The 23,672-nt window shown below is 46.3% G+C and overlaps 1 long non-coding RNA gene across 2 annotated transcripts in view; it reads right to left on the minus strand.

Annotated features, from left to right (window-relative positions):
* LOC146830360 (uncharacterized) overlaps positions 1-23,468 on the minus strand; it is a 38,349-nt gene extending 14,881 nt beyond the window's left edge. Inside the window, exons 1-2 of one of the 2 annotated variants that reach the window (XR_014961152.1) lie at positions 23,401-23,441; positions 4,565-4,619 (exon numbers count right to left, since the gene is read on the minus strand). This is a non-coding gene — a long non-coding RNA (uncharacterized LOC146830360). Of the gene's footprint in view, positions 1-4,564; positions 4,620-23,400 lie in introns of both variants that reach the window. The other variant, XR_014961151.1, reaches the window with a different exon arrangement.
* Positions 23,469-23,672: the final 204 nt, after the last annotated feature.

Consider the following 23,672-nt stretch of genomic DNA (forward strand, 5'->3'; position numbering starts at 1 on the left):
GCGGGAGTCTTAGTCTTTGTGTTCTGCCTGAGAGGAAAGATTGAATCCAGTCTAAGGCAGCTCCCTGGATGGTGGCGTTGTGGAGTATGGCAGCTAGTGTGCAATGGAAGACGGTGTCTAAGGCTGCTGACAGGTCTAGGAGGATGAGGGCTGCAATGTGGACTTGCTCAAGGAGGGTGCGGATGTCGTCAGTGGTGGCTATGAGGGCGGTGTCGGTACTGTGGTTGCTACGGAATCCGGACTATCGGGAGTTGAGGATGTTGTTGGTTTCTATGAAGTAGGCTAACTGGGTGATGACTTTGGCGGCAAAGGGGAGAAGTTCTTTAGGTCTGATGGGTCCGCGGAGGGCTTCTTGACTTCAGCGCATTACCAGTCATCGGGAATGTGGCTGTCTCGAGGGAGTAATTGATCGTTTGTCGTAGTTCAGGTGCGAGACGTGAGGTGGGCAGGGGTCAGTGGGTGCTCCGGAGGGGATGCTTTTCGTAGTCTGTGAGGAGTCCTCTGTGGCGAGAGGGGTCCAGGTGAGGAGGGTTGGCAGGATGGCGTAGCTGGTGGGGAGTGTAGGTTCGGTGCCATGGTCTTGGTCATTGAAATTGTCATAGAGCGTCTTGATCTTGTGGTGGAAAAAGGAGCTGAGTTTGTTGCAGATGTCTTGGGAGGGAGGGAGGGACATCGATCGTTTCGCTGGATTGTCTGGTGAATTCTTGTATGGTGGCGAAAAGTTCTTTGGAGTTGCGGGCACTGGAGAGGATTCTGTCTTGGATTAATTTTCTCTTAGCTGATTTAATGAGTTGGTAGTGTGCCGTGGTTGCGGCCTTGTAGGCGGAGCGTGCTTTCGGAGTTTTGCAGTTTCTCCATGTTTTCTCCAGTCGTCGGCAAGAGCACTTGGAGTCTCGGAGGTCAGTGGTGAACCAGGTGGCTTTCGCATTGTGTCGTCTGGCAGAGTTCTGGAGGGGGGCGAGAGTGTTGGCGCAATTGGCCATCCATTGGTGAAGGTTGTTTGCTGCTGTATTGGTGTATGTCTTGGTAGGGGGCAGAGTGCAGCTGAGGGGAGGGGTGAGGTATTCTTAAGTGATTTTGCGTGGGAGGAGTGGCGTGCGCTTGTGTGTGGTGGGTTTCGAGAAGGAGAAATGGATGTAGTGGTGGTTCGTCCAGAGCGGTTTCATGGTGTGACTGAAGCGAATATTGTTTCCTCCGGCGAAGATGGGGTCGAGAGTGTGTCCTGTGGTGTGAATGGGGTGGAGACAAGTTGCTTCAGCCCAATGTTGGTGAGTTTCTCTAGGTAGGTGGAAGTGTTGGGGTCACTGAGGTTGTCTAGCTGGAAGTTCAGGTCCCCAAGCAGTATTTAGCCAGTGGAGGCGAGGGCGTGGGTAACGATGTAGTATGCGATGGCGTTGGTGAACCCGGAGCGGGGTCCCAGCAGTCTGTAGAAGAGTGTTCTGCAGAGCGTCGTTTTGGTGTTGGGCTGAATCTGGAAGTGGGTGTGTTCCATGGGGGGGGCAAGGCGTCGTCTGAGTTGGTGATTGTTAGTCGTAGGGAGCTTTTGTGGACGATGGTGTGGCCTCCTATTACATAGTGACTTCTGAGATTTCCAGGCCACTGCAGTGTTACGTACTTGGGTGAGCAGAGAGAGAGGAAGAAAGAAACAGTCTGAAGGTATTTTATTGGTAATCACCAAACCACTTTGCCAGTTTCAGAGCACTGGATTATCTATTGCACAGGAAAATCTAAAATAATTATGGGAAGGCTAGGAAGAATATGTTAAATCGCCCCATCCCAATCCTTTTGTAGTGGGAGGTGACTTTTCATACTCAGTCTCTAGGTATCCCAAACAAGTTCTCTCACTTTTGTTTGGGCCTTCTACTTAGTTGAAATGCTTGTCCCCTTCCTACACCCACATTCCCTGTCATTGGCTTGTAGGAATAAAGCTTGCACAGTTTTATTAAGTCAGCAGATAAAACAGTTGCATCACGAACAGGAGAAAGACAGTTAGTTCTGCTCAGCATTATAAGAATCAATCTGGTGACTTTCATATGACATTTACAAAATAAGGTAATAAACATTTTGGGCTTATAAACAGCAGCCCTCAACTTTATAACCAAGTGTGCCATGTACAACATAAAAATCTGAGTAACATATCTTGCGAGCCAATTCTCATTTAAAGTAGGTCCCTGCAGCACTTCTTGACCCCTTGATCCATCACCCATAGATCTCAGCATCCGTACAGCGTGGTGGAGTGGGTTCCAAAATAAGACCTCGAAAATCTGCCCAACTTCTCCATATTTTGAAATGTTTCTGCGGGCAGCCTTGTGCCTTAAATATAGGTTGCTCCATGTTCATACACCAATCCAGACTCGCCCTCCATGCCCCAAGTTTAGGCGGGGTCGAGTCTTTCCATGCCCTCGCTGTATCCCTTTTGGCCAGAGTAAGGCCCAGGAACAAAAGATGCCTTTTATATACATTTCCTCCAATCTCATCTGTGACATGCAGCAGTGCAAGCCTAGGGGACAGGGTTATTTCCCACCCCAGTACTTCTGACAAACAGGTCCAGAATCTACGTAGGGGACGATATCAGTCCTGCTCTCCACAACCTATGTCTTGTGAAATAGGCACGGTGCACATATTTAAATTGAATGAATCTTGGCGGGACGCTATTGCAGCTCCCTGCGGGGTTTCTAATATCCAGTTGTCGTTGTCTAGTGGCCCAAGATCAGCCTCTCATCTCTCCCGGATTGAGTCCAGGGTTGTAGAGAGATTCGTCACAAGCAATTTATATATTTATGCCCTCTTGTGATCACCCAAATCGCCATAAAGACCTTACCCTCTGTCGTGTTATCGGGGATAGATTCCAGGGTAGCTACAGCGTAACGATATTGCAAATACTTGTAAAATTGAGTACGCAGCATCGCAAAGTCCCTCTGGAGCTCCTGAAAGGACTTTAGAATGGAGCCACGCATCACGTCCCCCAATGTGGAGATGCCAATGATATCCCAGTCTCGAAACCCCAACAAGGTAGATACCTGTGGCATAAGTCCACTCTGCCATACTCCACAGACCACTCTTGTAGCAGATGGGAGCTGACGACGCTCTCTTGGGGCATGGAGGAGCATGTGTGTCAAGGTGCTACACATGAGCCATTGTTCCACCTGGTATGCCGGATCATTTCTCTTGCCGTACCACCAATCGCTGAGCACTAAGAGATGGGATGCTGCATGATATGATTGGATATCCGGTGTCACTATCCCCCCAAAATAAGTAGACTGAAAGCATATTTTGAGCGCGACTCTAGCGGTTTGGTAATTCCAAAGGAAACGGCTGAGTCTGGAATTAAGCTGTCGGAACCAGGAGGGTGGTATTGGAAAGGGATGATTCTGCAGCTGGTAGAGAAGGCGAGGAAGTGACACCATTTTAAATATTGCCGATCTACCCAATATAGAAAGGGGCATACGAGTCCATGACTTCATCTCAGTCTGGGTGCGCAGCCAGATGGGGACAATGTTTTTATCCCATGACACCGACTGGGATGACGCCAGATGAACCCCAAGATATTTAAATCTCGATGTAGCCATTGTGACGTACGCAGCCCATGTATCCATTTCGGAGCTCCGACACAGAGGCAAAAGTATAGACTTCCGGGCGTTCATACACAATCCCGAGGTCTCTCCAAAGATCTGTAGTATGCAGAGCAACCGTGGTCCTGTCCGCTCTGATATAAAGAAAAGGACATCATCCGCATAAAGTGCAATCCGATCCGATATTCCGCCTGGCCACTCAAATCCCTTAACCTGTGCGTCAATCCGGACCCATGAGGCAAGAGGTTCCAGTGCCAGGGTTCTGAGACCGCACCTGCCACTCTAACTGAAGCCGTGAGATCCAAATATAGCAGCCGGATATAGGACAAAAGGCGTGGCTCAATATTAATATGCTGCAGGAGAGCAAACGGGTTCGTAGTTTCCATTTTTTAACGCTTACCCACATGATTTGACCTTATCACTCAAGCTAGACAGCACACTTTGCAGTTTTCTTCTTTTTTCAATCAATCAATCAATTAAGCTTTATTCGGTTCAAATTAATGACCATAAAAGCACAAAAGAATACACATTATAGAAGTACAAAAGGGGAAGTTACAGTAAACATTGGCAATATTATAAAAATCACAATAAATTGGTTGAAACATAAAAACACAGTTTGGTAAAAACACATACTTTTCCTGGAATTGATGCATTTGTTTAAAAAAGTTGCAGTATAAAAACAGATGTCCGCAGATTGCAAATTAAATATTAATTTCATTGCATGCTCGACTGTACGTATTCCATTTTTAACAAACAATGGTTTAAGAAAAGCAATACGAAAATTAGTGTACAGTTTACAGAACAAGATAAAGTGCAGTGTGCTTTGTGTGGAAGTCCCATCACATCTACAGGGCCCAAATGGATGTTTCCTCGCAGTCGGATGGGCCACCAAGTGGTGTGCCGTTCCAAATCTGAGTCTTGTTAACACAAATTTATGCGAGGGCCTTGTAACCAAGGTGAGATAGACAGGAAATCCTTCCATAGATAGGTACCTGTTGTAAAACACAACAGTGGACAAAGTTCCGTCTGCAACTGCCCTCTTTCTCCCTGCAAAATCCAGAAAAGCCCTTTTTAGTTCAGCTTTAGGGATCGATAAAACTGCTTTGGGATCTTTTACAATATTCAGGTTAAAAATATCTGAAAAGCATACAATAATGTATTTGATCCAGGGTATTGCTACAAATTTATCTAATCGCAGACAGTACTGAATAATAGATCTAGTAAAAGACTTCTCATCCTTCAGCCAGATGGACCGCCAGGTCATCAAAGGCCTAAGGGATAAAAAGTCAAGTAGGTAATTAACAGATAATTCACGGTGACTCAGAGCATTAGAGGCCAAGGTAGGCAAGCATAGAAGTTTTTTGAGAAAAGATTTTCTTCCAGCTGTAAATTGTGGGCACAACAGTAGCCCCAAACTCCTGCCCCGTACAGTGCAATAGTTACACATCTGGCCTGATAAATCTTAAGCATGTCCCCGGTCCTGCGGTCCCCGATTTTAGCGGCAAATCTGAAGATGCCGTGGGCATTTCTAGCCATTTTATTACGTATATTATTAAATTCATAGATCCACTTCTTATCACAAGAAAAGGTAATACCTAGGTAGCAGAACTTATCCACTTGTTGCACCTTTTCATTATCAATAAAATAACCTTTACTAGTATGTTTTAAATTCTTTGAACCACAGGTCATGGTATATGTTTTTCCTTTATTAATAACTAGTTTCCTAACTTTTAATAAAGGACCAAAAACTATCCATCAGCCGCTGCAGTCCCACAGAAGTTCTAGATAACAAAACAGCGTCATCGGCGTATAATAACACCGGCACTGGAACACCATTGATCACAGGAGCATCTGCGTTAACATCCTTTAAAATAGCATCAATTCCATTAATAAATAAAATGAATAAAAGAGGAGCTAAAACACAGCCCTGCCTAATACCACGTTTGACGCTAAAGTTTGGGGTACATTCTCCCTTATTACCAAAGCGGACACAAGTTTTTAATTTCTCGTACATTCTGGCAAGAAAGAATATTATACCCTCTGGTGCTCCCATTTTCAGCAAGGTTGGCCACAGAATCGAGTGGTCTACCATGTCGAATGCGCTGCTCAGGTCTGCGAAGCACAGGTACACAAGGCCTGGTTTTGCATCAGTGTACTTCCCGATCAGCAGTTCTAAATTGACACACTGATCAAGCGTACCCCTGCCTTTCCTAAATCCGTACTGGCTGTCTGCCAGAATACAATCCTGTTCCACCCATTCCTCCAATCTTACAAGCATGACTCTACTCTTAACCTTTATAGAGGAGTCCAATAGAGAAACAGGGCGATAATTCTTTGCATCAGACCTACTTCCCTTTTTATAAATTGGGACAATAATAGACTCCCCCCAGGTTGGAGGGGGCTCAGTACAGACAGCAGCATTAAAACCGACGGCCAACAAGGGTCTCCAGACTTCAGGTGCAGCTTTATAAACGTCAATCGGCACCCCATCCGGGCCTTGGGCTTTCCCTCCCTTACTCGCCCGAATGCCACTTTCGACCTCCCTAACAGAGATATCAAGTGGCAAAATAGGCCAACTGGAGGAACAAGCATCAATAATTTTACCAGAGTCAAAAATAATCGAAAAGTGGGTAATCCACCCTTCGCTGGAGACATTTGCAGTTAACTCGGGTACATTGGCCTCTCTAAGAAATGGTGAGTTAACCGTCGCCCAGAACAATGTGCAATTAGATAATTCTGCAGCTTGGATAAGTGAGTCCCAGGCTTGCTGCTGCAATTCCCCCTTCCTATGTTTAAGAGCGTTTTTATAGTCTGTCCTCAAATTTATTATTAAGTTTTTATCCCTGGGCTTCTTCGCTAAAGCCTGCTTGAGGCTGGTTAGAGCTGCCGAACAACAGTGGTCAAACCAACCAGGTCCGATCCTTAAACGGCCCCTATTGCGACCGGTAAACTTAGCATCAATGGCAGTGTTGATTCCTTTAAAAGAAGATAAGACCCGCTCATGGTCAAATCTATTTTCCAAAATAAAAACAATGTCTACCAAATTCCCCTTTATTATAGAGATAATCAATTCCGAGGCTTTTTCCCCTACCCACCTAAGCCTTACCCCATTGGCCCTGTGAGCTTCTACATTATCAATTGTAATTCCCATCTCTATAGCACTATCTTCCCACAAAGTGGTGGCCATAATAATAATATTGTGGTCACTTATAGCTGATATTTCAATTTCCGGAGGGGCAAAGCAATCGATAATACTGGAAGATACTATCACATGATCAATCACAGAATCAGTGCGCCAATTTTTGAATGTTGGAACGGGCAAGCCATTTCCATCCTTACAACATTCCAATATTTCCAAGTCATGACAACCCATTAATTTATGCAGGGTTTCCCCATAGGTATCATGACCAAAGTGCAGTACATCCCATCCAGCATTATTAGTAACCCCACAAGCCTTTAACGGTGACAGTTCGCACAACGTGGTGTTAAAGTCCCCACACCAGATAATATCAAATACAACATTGGATTCCAAACTCAGAGTATCAATGGTACTGGCCAGGTCTGTTACTATTTTACTCCTGGTGCAGTCGAAGATATTATTGTAATAGTTGATCAAAAGGATATTGCGGCCTTTACCTTCAGAAATCCAAACCATCTGTACAAGATCACCTACTGATATGTGCTTTTTTACCACTATCCGGCGGAGGACCGATGTAAGTATAAGTAGACCCCCTTTGGCTCTACCAGGTCTCTCTCCCCGTGCAGGTAAGTTATAGGACACAAATCCCTCATAATTAACATCGCCTTTGCACCAGGTTTCTTGGAAACATAAAATATCATACTTGCTAATAAAAGTTTTCCAGCCTGGATCTCTGCCCTTCGATTTTAAGCCGGCCACGTTCCAGCAGACCAATGTGGTACATGTGCCTCTTCTGCTAACATTCGTAGTTACAGGTCCAGTGACACAGCCCCCCCGATAGGCTGCCCCATATTACACAGATCCTTATGTCCCTCAACAACAGTCCCTCCCTCGGCCAATGAGGACATAGGTTGTGTAGCCATGACTATAGTTTTATTAACACAGTCATCTACACCAATACTTTTAGCCTTCTCTGGATACATCTCTCCCCCCTGCATAAGTCAATCATTAGAGTCCAGGGAGCTAAAGGCATGAAATCTATTTTGAGTTGGAATACCAGGGTAAGGTCTATAGGTAGCCGGGTAGGTAATATTACCTCTGTTCTCACAATGATTAGTATTGAGGTAACTGTAAAAGAAACCCAACGATCGAGCACATACGTTAGCATCAGAGGTCGGGAGAGACGCTGCTCTTAGGAGAACAGTGGCAACATGTTGTGGATGTTTGAAGTTTACAATCACACAATCCCCCCTTGAGCTTTTCCTAGAACTCCCTATCCATTTAACTCTCCTGGTAGTCAGGATTTGGTCAGAAAAATTTAACGGGAAACCGCATTGCCTGTTCAACCAGGATATACTTTTGTTTTTTAAGGAGGCATGTGTTTCCTGGTGACCCCCAATTTCTAGTGGCGGTACATTCGTTAGTACTACCACATATGGTGCACATTCAGGCGGGAGGTTAGTAACATGCCCTTTTCTTATTTCTTTCCAGCCCTCGCTACTTTTAGTAATAGTGGCAGTCTGACTGTCACTACAGGTTGACGCTTGGGGGGGCTGTGGAGTTAGGTATAACATTCTCCCCACTGCCTGTAGTCTTCATAGAGGGAACGTCCTGGGTATTGCATTTACTACTAATTGTGGCGGTAGTTACTCTTCCTGGTTCTTCAATGGCCTTTTTAAGAAGACCGCCCAGTCTAACGACTTCTGCAGTTAGTTGTTCGATTTTTGACACAAGTGGGTGTATAATACCTCTGATCTTTAAGTCAATAATGTCCGCTAAGTTCTTCATTAAATCAGCGTCTATTTTGACATCATTAGGCTTGGCAACCTCATCTATGTCAAAATGTTTTAATGGTGAGGCTGCCCGTTTCCTTACTGTGCGAGTTCCCCCCCTTTTATTTTGAGTTTTTCTACATGCTCTAACTAGCCGCGCTACTGGGGCCGGAGAGTGTTGTACTACACTATCAGTAGAATCATCTGAATCCGCTAAAATGGGGGGAATCTGCTCAGGCTCGGGCAGTTCCCCATCTGAAACATCCAAATTATTAGCATTAATGCAACTATTATCATCCAATAATAAAGGGGCTAACAGAGACTGGGTAGGGGTTGCCGGCGGTGGAGATATGCTTATCCCTAGTGACTGCCGCCTTTCAGTATTTATTTTGCTCACCACCTGCACCAAATAATTATCCAAGGTACGCGGCCCAGGGGGGGCCTTCTGCTTCGGCATGCTACCAAAAGTAGTTAGAATACAATAATACCAAAATAAATACCAAAATAAAGCTTACAGAATTATACTAGATTTTACACACCATCAACTGGTGAAATAGCAAATTTCAAATACAAGCCAATACACAGAGTTCCAACGCAATATAGTGTAAAGGGTCTCACTGTGCAAGGCTACGTTAAGTCCGGCAGCTTAGTAGGAACAGAGTCTCAGGCCCAGCCCAGCCTCATCAGGCCTCTGAGGGCCACAGAGGGCCCGACCTTTGCCCGGGCTTAGCCCGGCGCTTGCCCTGCACGCTCCCGCGACGCGGGGGCTTCCCTTGATTTTTAAACGCCTCCGGGCACTTAATTGGCGGTGATGACTGCCGCCTGCAGGGTATCCTGAGGATTGAAGTCCCCCCTCCTCACAGCGGCTGCTTAGAGATGCTGGATGCGGCGGCGGGAGGGAAAGCTATGAGGCAGCAAGGCACCTTGAACTCCAAGGTGAGTGGCTGCGGTCCCCCACTGCAGCACAGGCGATTTTACAATTGATGTCCATTGATGAACTGTTGACAACCACCTGAATTGGTGCATTCATGTAACCACACCAATTCGGCAATTGCATGTGCTGTCGAAATGTTTACACAATGTACATGAGAAATGGACATTTGCACAGCCGGCCACCTTATTGACAACAGTTACTGGCTAAGACCACGGGTATTTGTTGCACCACTACGGGCACAATATGTAAATATGTATATATGTGAAATATATGTCCCACTTCACGGGTCAGGAATTACCCATAACCACAGGAGTTACACAATCCTTGATGCCACGGGCGCATTATGTAAATATGTATAGATGTGAATACAGGTCCTGTTTCACGGGGTAGGATCATCCATATTTACTGGTGGCACACAATTCTTGATGCCGATAAAATACATCAATTACCCTAGGATACATGCACACATGCTGGATCCTATGTTGGGAGTCTTTTCTCTATGTCTAACAAACCGCTGTAACAGCGTGACGACTCACGCTAGCGGGACGCCTCAAATAACGTCCTCGCGGTGGGCCCGCCAGCTTCCAGTATCCTACGCGGATTGCGGACGCCGGATACGGGATTCACCAAGGTAAGAGAAATACGAGGAGCACCTCGCGGCTCCTGGTTCTCACCCTCACCCTCACCACCCCCCCCCCGTTTTCTTTCGTGGTCTAGACCCCTCACTAACCACGTTTTAATTTTAATGATTGCAGCTCCTGGATCCATTCCTAGGAAATTGCAACAGGCATTGCATTATCCCCACACGAGCAAGTGTGATTAATTGGTAAATTTGGCTATCTGCAAACAGAACTACAAGCCTCACTCCAGCGCCTCTTAAACAATGTTGAGGACGCTACTCTAGACGAAAGGATACCCCCAGCCCAGCTGTCTCAAGCGGGTAAGCCCTAGTATAATTGGCTAAGTAATATCTTCAATCCTTATGCCCCCACCTTCTGGAATTCTCTCCCGCTTCACCTCAGGTCCCTCACCCATTATCCTCTGTTTCGTAAAGCATTAAAAACCTTTCTTTTTTCTCAGGCTTTCTCCCAATGATTTTCCCCCTGCCCCCTGGTCCACCTGCTAATTGAGGTTCAGTGAACCACAGCGCCATGAAACCGTTAGGTGTACGTGCGCTTTAGAAGTGATTTAAACTCAAACTCTTATGTGCACAACCTTTGACCCCCTCCTTTTGACCCTGCAGGTGTGTGACTCTGACAACACATCTGCACTCAAGTTGCCCCATACAAGTAAGTAAGTAAGTAAGTAATACATTCTTGTTGAGCGTAACTGCCACCCCAAGGGTATCCTGGCGCTATGACCTTCACAGTTCATCAGATCTAAAACACTACATTGCTCTTGGAAAGAGGTGGGTCTTTAAATCTCTTTTAAAAGAGGTTAGATCTTGCTTACTCCTCAGCGACAGGGGGAGGGTGTTCCACAATTTAGCGGCTGCAAAGCTGAAAGCACGGCCGCCCATCCTCACTCTGTTGATCTTAGGAACTTTTACCAAAAACGTCGAGGAGGATCTCAAAGGTCTGGCAGCATGATACCAGGAGAAAAGATTTTGGAGCGGCAAAGGTCCTAGCCCGTGCACAGCCCTGAAAACAAGGCACGAGGCCTTAAAGAGGATCCGCCAATTGAGATCGAATAGTGCCGCCGAAGACGACGCAGGGCGTGAACGAGCTAGGGCCAATTTGGCTGCCATGTTCTGAATCCTCTGCAACTTAGATACCAGAGTGTTAGGAGCCCCCAGAAGCAGTGCGTTACAGTAGTCTAACCTACTGAGGATGGTACTGCGCACCACTTCTGCTCGTGCTCCCAAGGGAAGTATCGGCAAGATTTTACGTAAGGCTCGAAGCAAGCCCATACACGTTGCCGTGGTCCTGTTTACAGAGGCATCGAGCTGCAGACTAGGCTCAAACATGACCCCCAAATTGCGAGCCGACTCAGCGGCAGTCACTGTGCCCAAGATAGAAGCCGGCCAAAAATCCTCTGGCAGCGGGCGGGGGGGCCGATCCAAGGAGCAGTGGAGAACCTCGGTTTTTGACCCATTAAATTGGTGCGAATTAAGCCGGAGCCATTCTGCTGTTGCCAACATGCACTGGTGAAAGGTGTCCCTCAGAACCGCCTCCTTGCCCTCAAAAGAGAAAATCAGTTGAGTGTCATCGGCATAGTTGATGACTGAAATGCCGAATGACTTTATCAAACTGATTAGGGGTCGGAGGTAGAGATTGAAAAGGATCGGGCTAATCGCAGACCCCTTAGGCACACCCTGCTTCACCTGGCGTACGGCTGAGCGAAAAGGTGGCAATGCCACTGCTTGTTGTCTATTGCAGAGGTAGGATGTTAACCAGCTTAGGGCCGAACCAACTACGCCCGCTCTCTGAAGGCGGTCCAATAGGACAGCATGATCCACCGTATTGAACGCGGCCGACATGTCAAGCAGCACTAAAAATGCTGCCTTACCCGTGTCGACACGCGTTCGTAGATCATCCAATACGGTGATCAAAGCGGTCTAAGTCCCATGGGTCGGCCTAAATCCAAATTGGGCTGCATCCAGACATGAGCTGGTTTCTAGGAAGTTGGATAAGGTTCTTGTGACTAACTTCTCTATGACTTTTATAGGGAATGGTAACAACGAGATGGGCCTATAATTGGCCGGGCATAGAGGGTCTAAAGAATCCTTTTTAGGTCTCGCCTTGCTATCGCGTAAGCGATTGCAAAGCGAGACTATAGAATACGGGTTTCAAAAGTGCTCCCAAAAAGCGGATTGCATGGCTAGCACGCGCACAATCACACGCATCGTGCCGCCATGCAATCCGCCTTTTGGGAGCACTTCAAAGGGTCCGCTCCCCCGCCCCCAAGCGCGCGCGCCACGCTCCGCCGGGCTTGTCTTTTTTTTTTTAAACTTAAAGCGCGAGGCGCACGTGCGGCCAATGCTTGTTGTTTCATAGTTTTTGCTCAGCATAAAAGACCCCGAAGGTACACATTTCAAAAGAAGACTTCTCTTTAAACTTCATTTCACTTGGAAGCGTGGTTCTAAAGCTGCCATTCCATTGACAGAAGTTCTGGACCAGATCCCTAGTACCTTGATGACATGGAGCTAATAGGGTGACCCTGTTAACACCCGAAGCTTAAGTGGGGTAATTATATCAATACAGATCTGAAATAAGACCATCATAGAATATCTGAATACTATCAATGAGATTCCAGCCCTGAGTGCAGTGTGCACGCCCTGCAGCTCCAAAGATCCAGCCCCTGTCTTCCATCCTGCAGCCGGAGGCAGACTCCCGTCTCTGCCAGTTCTAAATTGAAATCTCGCGAGAGCGGCGGTGATCGTGGTAAAGCGGTTAGTTTCTGAATCACTGCTGAGCGTGCGCTTCGTTAACAGCAGGTGACAACTATTTGCTGAGCAGGGAGGTTAAAAAACAAAACTCGACTGAATATTTGACAAAATAATGTGAAGAAATGACAAGGATTATTTGTACATTAGCTAAATATTTGGAATATATATGTTTTGCGATTGCTAAAGGTTAAGCAACTGTTTCTTTCTCCGTAAAGGTTGAAGCCTGTTCATGCAACAGCTTGTATGAACTGCGTTGTTAAGTTGGTTGAAATTACTTCGCAAATAAAGTATAACGTTTATTTTGTGAGAAAGGCAAATGTTTATCCTGTAGTGTAATTGTTTCCTTTAAATCTATTTGTTTTACCTGTAACTCGCCCCTCTTCCTTGCAGTGAGGGTCTGAGCGTTTTTAATTGGCCATTAAGTATTCTGATATTTCCTCTTGTGTTTGCAGTGGTTTACTTTGGAAGGGTCACTGAAGAGCGAGACCATGAATAGGAAGCGTAGCGCATCGTTGACGTTAATTCGACCAGCCTGCAAAAATAGCCCTAAGAAAAGAAGAATGCTGCAACGCCACATTGAGCAGGTTTCTGTGTTCTATTTTTTTTTTTCTTTTTCTTCACAATCTACCTTTGACACTTTTATATGTGATTTATATGGGAAGACTTCCAGAACCGATGGACAGTGTGGAAAAACACGAGTTACTGTGGATCCAGACCGGTTTCCCTCAAGTTTGCTGTGTCTTGGCTCACTTTGTCGACAGGCCCGGCACCGGGACTCATTCAGCGGGGCCCACACTTAGGGGCAGATTTACAAGCCCCATGCGCCACTTTTGCGTCACTTTTCCCATGTTAAAAGTGGCGCAAGGGGCTTGTAAATATGCCCCTTAGTGTTTTCTGTTCAGGGCTTCAGTCGGTGAGGGATACCTCCTTTTTTCAGATCTAGCTGAGCTCAACGCAAATGCCCCATTAAAAGGGCCCTCAGTACCCTATTTAAGTTTCATCCTGGCCTGGAAATAAGGTAGCGCCTAACCCTTTGATGCCAGAAACAAGACACAAGCATTGTCACATCACAGATTTTTTAAGAGATCATCTGTGATAGGGAGGTTTCTGACTTTTCCCAAGCCTTGTATTGGGGGTGGGGTGTCTATGCATGCACTGTTAGAGGGTCTGATATGTCTATAAGAGTAATTACAATTGTATATAGCACTACTTTTATAGCTTTTGTTCCTATCCAAAGTTTGCACAACGCTCAATTGTGTAGGTTCATAATAACTCTGAGCAAAATTGCAAAAAAATATAACTTGTGACCTGCAAGAAACGGTGATATCGGGTGCAAAAGCAGGGACCCACTAATCTGTTATCTTACTGTTATACTTTGGAAATTGCTGGGCACACAAAGGTGTCTGCAGCAGCTGCCTTCGCCCATAAGATATTTTAATCTGCAGTCTTTTTATGACCTATGAAGTCAGTCAAAATAGATTAACTTCACATTTGTTCTATATTCCAATTTCTTTGGGCAGAGTTTTTTTTAATAAACATCTAAGCTCACTGTCAATCTTCTCCTCTTCGCTCCACATCTTGTACCTCCACACATTTCTGCTGTGATTGCTTGACCCCATGTAATGACATCCCACAGTAATGAATTTCCATTTCCTGCACTTCAACAAACACAACAGGAATACAAGTTTCGCTTTTACTCCGACTCTTTAGCTGAGGTGTTTCCCTTAGCCACATCTTTTCCTCTAGATTCAGATGGGTAGCTAGATGCCTCCAAGTCGGAAAACATATGTTTCCAGATCTGTGAAGTTTCCCAGGGTCACGAGTGATTAGCTCACCCACTACAGGAATTTCTGCTTTTTATTTTAGGCATTTTAGGTCTGATTTTAAAATGGGATTTAAAGGACTTCAAGTTCCAGAATGCAAAGGCAATTGAACCTTAGGAGTTATTCTGTCATAGATCTGTGAATCTTGAAAGCTTTGTATACTTAATGCTGGTATTTTTATTTTAGAAATATCCTTGGTTAGAACCCTTTCTTTGAAGCAAACAACAAATACAGCTCTTAGAGTGCACGGACGTGTTGAATGTCACGTTGTTACTGAAAATGTGGAACTCCTCTGACAACCTGCAGCTGTGCAATATGCATTTCAATTTTTACATTCATCATTTCACCCCTGAATAGATCTCCCCTCGCCATTATCCTTACTACTGACCTCTTCCTCTGTCATTTTGCATCGGAAGACATTTTCTTTCCTTTCATCGAGTTCAGTTTTATCTCCCATTTTCCAACTTCCATCATTTCCAAGTCTATTGTTGCCCCTTTCGCAGGGTGATCAGGGACATCTCGACTTTCCATCAATTGTCCTGGCAGATTTCAGCAAGCTTGCCTCATGTTCCGGTTATCAGAGAGGGTCAACTGAAAACCAAGGGAGGCACGTTTTTATATGTTCCAAAGCAGGATAAGTTAGCAGCTGTTCTCAGAAAGTAATTTAATTAACAGGTGTGAAAGTGGGTTTAAAAATAGCATTTTATTTATTTTCCCAAAGTGCCTCGTCTGATTTTTCTGGTTGATGCTCTGTCATTCTGTGCCTCTTAGCTGATGGAAAATGATAGTACTTTTATTTTGGTGAAATGTCGTGTTTTTTTTTTTTTTGGTTTGTTTTTTAATTCATTTATAAATATTTTGCTTGACCTAATTCAGTTTCTCTCCCATTCGTCTAGTTTTTAGGTCTCGCCTGAGCCAGCGCTTTTGTAAAAGGGGGATCTGGAAGTGCAAACTAGTGCTTTTCAGGCCTCCAAATACAGTGCATGTGCGCCGGGCGCGCGCACCATTTGGCAGCCTGAAAGCACTAGTTTTGCACTTTCAAATCCCCCGTTTACAAAAGCTCATTTCGCGGCCGCTTTGATGTTGTCAGTGAGCCGCGCGGCCACTGAAAACATCAAAGCCGCCGCGAAAGTGCTCACCATTTGCCACCCCCTCCCTTATCCCGCTTCCTGCTTATTTCACAATGGCGACAGCTTGTTACAATTGGAGGTTGGGGACAGAAAACACCTTGCCACCCCCTCTCTTTTACAAGTTTTACAGAAAACACCTCCCCCCCCCCCGCGCACCACTCTCTTCCGAATTTTCATCTAAAGCAACTGGTAAATAAATGGGGGCACCCTTTATTCCACTGACTACCTACATATGACCGCTTGTCTTGCTGCCTTTAAAAAGCTCAAATCCCTCCAATTACCTGATCCGCAACTTGTAGGCACCTGTGACGCCCCTTGTCCCCTAGGCGAACCGCATAGCAGCATCACAGCACGCCGCAGGCAGTAACAAGCAGCCAGTCTTTCGTTGCCACCACCACCCAAGTAGATGCACAGGGATGTAAGACCTTACAAGTGAGCAACATTCAGAGAGGTCCTTTACCAGACGCATGAAACCAGGGTGGAACCCTACACATGTTCCCGCTGACTATAACGAACTCACACCAGCGAGGCAATACTTTACCTGTTAGAACCCTAATCTGCGATTTTAAACACACAGAATTCACACGCAGACGAACCACAGAACTTCGAGCACTTCGTTTCCCAGTCTGAATTTGTATATTGCATGTTTTTAGGAAATTATTTGCACTGCAGCCCTGCATTCTGTGGCCCCCACCCACCCGAAAGTACAAAAATAATCTACACACATATATCATGTAAAAGTGCACATTCCTGCAGCCTCGGTGCAGGTCTGCAGTCTTTCACATAGTTTCACAGCCCAGCGAAGCGCCGCCCACGCCCCGCCCCCAAATACTGTAGGATTTTGAAAACTTCGATGGAGAGCAGGGGGCTGTGCAGTTGGGATCTTGTAAGGAATTAGTGCCGCCTTGTTCCTCAATTTGCTGCCCGTATGACCCCCAGACTGTCTGGCGTCAGGAACTATCCTGTGACCAAGGAAAATGGGGGGTGTCGGAAATTAATTGCACTTTTCAGGCTGCGGTTTCAATGGACACAAGCATTTGCAATGCAATAGGTCTCGCATTTATACGAGTTTGAGCTATTGGCATTGTAAATGGCAATGCTTTTTATTTAAGTTTGTTTTTTTTTAAACTTAAATAAAAGGCACTGTCATTTACAATGCCAATAGCTCAAACTTGTATAAATGCGAGACCTATTGCATTGCAAATGCTTGTTTAGCAGAGGTATCACTACTGCCAACTTCCAGCTGTCTGGAACCACGGCTGTCGCCAGTGACTGGCAGCAGATGGTATATAACGGGGGCAGCAGCTCTGCCTGAAGCGCTTTCCAGATCTTATGTGGCAAAGGGTCAAGTGGAGAGCCCGAGGATACACCATTAGCCAATGCATAAAATTCCTCCAAGGAAGGGGTGGGAAAACAGGACAATTGAAGTTGCCCCACTTTAACCTCGATCCCCTCAGCACCCGAAAGATAAAGGGGTTCTGTTGGAGAGAGCCTTGCCGAGACCGGCTGGCCCGAAGTCGAAAGGCCGGTTAGGATTGTCTTAATTTTTTCCTCGAACGCAGAGGCCAAAGAGTCGCACAGTTCCTGAGATGCTACAGTGACTGGTACAGCACAGGCTGGATTAGCCAAATTATTCACCAGTTTGAAAAGGGTCTGTACTTTATTAGAGGCCTTAGCCAGGGAAACTTCCAAAAACTTCGCTTTGGCCATCCTTAGATGGACTTTGTATTCCTGCAAGGCCTGTTTATAAGCCACACGGTCCGGTTCCCCGTATCCTCTCCTCCAAGCGCGCTCTGCCTGTTTACAGCGAAGTTTTTGCTGACTAAGATCGCTAGTGAACCAGGCATTAACTCTCATGGGTTTGTCCTTCACCCTCCTTAGGGGGACCAGTTCATCTAAGGATGTCAAAATTTACTGACTAAGGGCAGCATAGCTCTTATCCACAGTATCCCCCACAGAGAATGCTTTGGGCAATAGTGTAGGTAGACTTGACCCCCTTAACAGGCGAGACCATTGCCTACTGAATTTAGGCCTATCCGGACCACCTTCACTTCGCAGTCCTCCCGGCAAAAAGATAGACATGAGGACCAGAGCATGGTCAGTCCAGCATTGATCCATGACCCTATTAACTACAACCAGCTACTTGTCAGCAAATACCAAGTCCAGTGTGTGCCCCTTCGCATGAGTAGGAGACTGCACCAGCTGCTCTAGCTGTATATTACTACACGCTTGGCAGACTTCTCTAAAGGCCAGATCTTGAGGGCCAGAGGGCCATAGATTAAAATCGCCCAGCACTATGAACTTAGCATGGGAGTTAGATAGATCATAGATTAGATCAATAAATTGCTGGAAGGACGAAGCGGTTCCGGAAGGCGGTCTGTAGCATAGAAGACCTGCTAATACTGTACCACCCGAGCCGTTATGGAGAAGCCCATGAGCTCAAACCCTATCACTTCTTTTACTTCAAGCTGTGAAAGGGAGAGCGTGTCCCTACAGATGAATCCTACTCCGCCACCCCTTCCCGAAGTTCGGGGGATATGTCTTATGAAGTAGCCCGGTGGGCAAGCCCAACCGAGCTCCACTCCACTGTCCATTCTAGTCCAGGTCTCGGTAATGAATAAGATATCCAATTTGGAGAACTTGACTAGCAAGGCGATCTCATCATGATGTTTAACAAGAGAGCGAACGTTGAGCAGACCACAAAAAAGAGTGGTCTGAGTAGGTGACCGCATGGTAAGTTGAATATCTGGAGTCCTGAGGAAGACCCGCAAGCCGAGGCCCATAAGTACCCCTTGAGCCCCAAGACGGGTCGGAACGTCGATGGCCATCTACACCCCACCTGGTCCACAAGCCCTTCCTGCAACGTGCAACACAAGCTTTGATCTGTGTATTGTCTAAATTAATGGAAATTGGATTTGAAATGACATATATGTGGCCAGTGGAAAAAGACTGAGAAATGGTTGATCAGTCTGACCAGTGAATAATTGTAAATAATCCCTCGTACCACTATTTCAGATTTGCTTCCTTTCTTTCTTTACACTAGAGCAACCTCTCTCCTTTTCTGCACGCCCCCTGGAGCAACCTCCCCTTCCTCTTAATTGCTCGCAGTAAGGAATCTACTGTTTGATTAAACTGTTATTAAAATTCTTGTTTTGCAAAGAAAAAAACCTCCTGGTTGTTGCACTTTAATATATTAATTGTATTAATTACTAGGAGCCCATAGGATACAGGCTCATGAATTAATTACAAGTTACTGAATAATTTGTTTATGATTTGTATCATCCAACAAAAATAGGTCCAGGACCATTGTTTTTCGTACTACAACAATTCTTGGCTGACCTTGCTGGAGCCATTACTCGGATACAAGAACTGTCTCGTCAGACAGGCTCCAGCGAGGACAGCACAGAGTTGGCACAGCTGCGGAGGACAATGGAGAACATGGAGCGGATGCAGGCTGGAAGGATGGCTTCCACGGCTGAACACCAGCGAGATGTAGCTGGGATCTTCCATGCCCTGCAGATCCTCATCTTGCCATTGCTGCCACAGAGCATGTCCCAGATGACTGCTGCAGGAACTTCGACACACACATCTCCGCCCCCTGATGTGTCATTGGCACACAGTGATGCAGCCATTACACCTCCTCACCCTGATGTGTCAGTGGCACACAATGATGCAGCCAGAACACCACGACACACACACCTGACACACCAGACACAGAAGACATATCAGAGGAGTAAAATGACACAGCAATCAGGCTGCAGACTGAACTCTTCCTCTTCCAAGTAACATGTTATTCCCCAAAGGACTCTGGTTGGCCCTCCACTGGGCAACCATGTAATGTGGGCTTTGCATGGCCATGTACTGCTCCAGCTCCAACACTCCACAGAATGTGAATAAAACATTACAAATCACACAGATGTGACATGTCTATGTTCAATCAAGTATAACAGTATTGATGACTGTAGGGACATTGATTGCACAATAAGGTACACACTGGGAAAAGACATCAATGCGCATGTTTGACACTGACCCACATGGTCAATTAGATGACTGTGAAGGTGTGAACTAGCTGTGGCCTCATTGCTCATGAACAACAATCTCGCAACCCCCCAACGTAGCCCCACATCCATGTATTAAATAGGGCTGTGTGTAAAAATGTCAAATTCGGTAGCAGCCCTGAAGTAGTGTCCCCCATCACATGTGACAACAGAACATCTCTTCGCATACCTACTCACACTCAACTGTGTGGACACATCCTGTTTTGATGGATCACATTGATCCACATGATAAGAAGTTGGACACCATACTCACATTGCTGAAGACACATAAGAGCACAGGTCTACCAGCAACTATCCCAACCACAATGTCTGGCTCACAGAGGTGGAGCTGTCAATAGGGACTCACCCACAAGTGCAATGCGTCAGTAAGTCCCTCCCTGTGAACGGACAAAGCTCATTGAGGAACACGATTTGTCATTCTAATCAACACTCATCACAGTTGAACACTAGTGAAGTTACGAAGACTTTATTAGCATGTGCGTGTCAGTACGGGCAAGACAAGGGCCACATCATGCAGACCATTGCTTCAGGCACTAACAGGCAGCACAGGAAAGTATAGAGGTGCAAGGAATGGGGAGGAAAAAATGAACAACAATCATTACGGATGGCAACGGTCTCAGCCCACCTTGCCTTGCTGGACGAGTCATGTGATGTTTGGCGTCTGCTCATTGTCACCTGTCAGGGGACACGACTCACAGACCATGGGATCTGCATAGTGCTGTACCACCGGATTGCGCCGACTGTCTGCTCTGCTGACAGTGAGCAGGTGAAAGGGTCCAACAAGGTCACATGTAATACTACATTGCCATGTGTGTACTCTCCCTCCAGCAGTATGTGAGATTTAGGAACGTTGCCAAACGACGCTGTGCAGCTCCGCCCATGGGACTGCCTCCCCTCGCACAGGTGTGTGTCAACACGCGTAGGTGAACGCACATGCATTCTGAGTCCAGGCGAATGCAGATATGTCCACTGTTGTGGTGGGATATGTGACCATTCCTCCAAGATGCAACAGGGTGTTGGGACCTGTGCCCTGAGTTGCAATCAGTTGTGGCTGCAAGAACGTAGTTACTCATCCATGAATGCGAGCGCAGCTTCATGGGCAATCAGTTCCAAGAGTACGTCGTTGTCGAGTTCAATGAACACGAGGGAGAGCCAATCCATTAACTGGTGCGGACAGATGCGCTCCGTCAACGCAGTTTCACTAATCTCTAACACAGCCCAATAGGGGAGCGCCTTGATGTGGTCACTGCACACGAGGACTTGTGCAATCTCCCATGTACAACTGCCAGCACATACACCACATATCAAGGCATCCCATGTACAGGTATCCCAGTTACACTCCTGTTCGTGGGCCAACAGGGGGCGCGCACACACAAGTCATAATCCAGTTCAGCTACCGTTGTGTTGGATAGGCAACATCCATGGGCCACTCGAATGTGCATGATCGACAGTGGAACCAGGGCTGGACGCAGGTGACGTACCCAAGACGGAAGCTCAAGTGGTAACTCATGCGCAACACTGTCAGTGCTCCCAACAAATGCAGCATACGTGCACAGTACAGTCCCACGTGACGGGGATTGTGCATGTGCCCGGGATGTCCTGCCATTGCGTTGGTGGGTCTCGTAGAACCAGCACTCTTCTGACCTGCGGCAGTTATGTGGCAGATATGCCACAGCTCGGAGCAATGAGCCATATGTGTGTGCAACGTTTGGACGTATGGGTTGTTGTGTACGTAAGTGTCAAGGGCATCCCATGCAGGAGTACCTCAAGCAGGGACTTCTGTGTGTTGGGTGAGGATACGTTGGACTTTCATTAGTGCAGTTCGTGGTGTGGGAGTAGTCATTATCTGCTATGGTATCTCTCTCGGGGGGGCCAGCCGCATTCAGGACCAAGGTCGGAGGTGCAGATGTCCTTCCGCCTTATGTAAATGTAAATACCAGCATTTGTAAAGCGCACAGCTACCTCCGACAGAGGTGTCCTGACGCTGGGTGCCGTCGGGAAGATTACGCAAGCTATTGTCCAGAGTCACATGGTGCTGGGCTCACCTGCCACCGCAGTCGGGGATCGAACCGTGAACCCTGTGGTCAGGAGTCAGGCACCCCGGCCGCTGCGCCACACCTCTTCCACATGTATTGAGACAAAGGAGCTTTCATCCCTAATGTTAGTCTGACTAATGCTTGCATTCTGGAAATGTGATGTAGCTTTCGCGCTGCAATTGATGCCAGGCCTTAGGCTTATGGTGCACCAATAGCAATTCACACAAAACAGTTGGCATGTATGAGCCAAGCGGCCTTGCGCTCCTTGTACAATCTCTCTCTCTTCCTCTCTCTCTCCCTCTCTCTTCCTCTCTCTTTCTCTCTCTCTCTGTCTGTCCTTTGATGAGCACATAACACACCTTCTTATCTTGAATTCTATCTTGGAGGCTGTGACTTAGATTGTCCAGGGAAGACCCGCCATGACTCTTCCAAATAGTGGATTTGAGTTAAATTAGAATGTTTTATTTGAATTTCAATGGTGAATGAATGAGTCTCCTTTTTCTGACCACACATGAATGTTAATTGCTGTAATTGTGCGACATCAGGCGAATTGTTTTGTTCATGATTTTGTAAAGTTGATGTGAAATATCTTTGTCCGGGCGGGAGGTGGGGTAGGGACCCGGGGGGGGGGGGGGGGGGGGGGTCCTGGGGGTCCTGGGGGTGGTGGCAGTGGGTGTTGTAGCCCTCTTGGGTGTCCGGGCTGCATGATCAGTAGCTCCATGGCATCTGTTATTCTTCAGGTGTGGCGCTGGGCTCCCTTTTATGGTGCAGGTAGGTTGTCATCCAGGTAAGAGCAGGTATTAAATCCCCTCTGCTAACGAGCCTTATCGCATGTTTTGTGATCTTATCACCGATCTGGCTGGTCGTTGAGAATGTTGTGAAGTGGTGTCGCAGCTTTTTGCACGTGAACGCCTACTCTGCATATCATTAATGTTAGTTGCCGGTGTCATCTGTGGCGATGTTTTTTGCGGCTGCTATCACGTGAATACTGGTGATATCGGCTGTTAGGACCAGCTTGTGGATGGGGCGATAAATTTATCACCACCTTGGCTGAGATAAAGTGCCGATAACTCGGCGATAAGTTCTTGAGAATATGCCCCTAAGTGAGGTAAAGTGAAAAATAAGAGAAAAAGAGAATGTTCGCCCTATTCAATTCAGAAAGCAACCTATAGATTCAATCACCTATTCAAAACGAGTCCACATCACAGAAATTAGTGGGCTCCATTTGCTTATAATCCAAGTGCAGTTGCACAAAACGAGTAACAAGGCTCACTGTGCAAAAGACCCAAATTAATCAAATGTGTAAGGGCTTAAAAAGTCTATATCAACTAGAGTGGACGTGTACTCACATCCAAGGAAGTTTATAGTCAATGAAAACTCCACTTAAATCACGGAACAAGCCAAATTTCTCTCTCCGACAAAAGGCAAACATTATTTAAGTGGTCCCTCAAGTCGAGCGAAGCTGTAATCAAAAGAAAAACACTTGGAAAAATGTACAGCAAAAGAAATTAGTGAAAATAACTAAAGACAGGCCAAGAAGCCCCTCACCCGCTCCAACGACGAGCAAGTCTTTACGGCATGCACCATGCCTTTCGTAAAAGTAACGCTGAGCGCGGAGCAGAACCGTAAAAATAGAAATGGGACTGCCAGTGGTGTGAGACAATACTCACAACTAGTGTTGTTCCGCCCGTAACGATGCAAATGAAATAATGAAATTATGAAGGGTCGACCTGTACATAAAAGCGAATTACCGGGGGAATGTGGCCAAAAGAAAAATTCGTTTTAAATAATAATGCGCCAATAACGAAAAAGCGTATATG

The sequence above is a fragment of the Triturus cristatus genome, chromosome 5_1, assembly GCF_964204655.1.
Source record: "Triturus cristatus chromosome 5_1, aTriCri1.1, whole genome shotgun sequence".
NCBI classification, from domain to species: domain Eukaryota; kingdom Metazoa; phylum Chordata; class Amphibia; order Caudata; family Salamandridae; genus Triturus; species Triturus cristatus.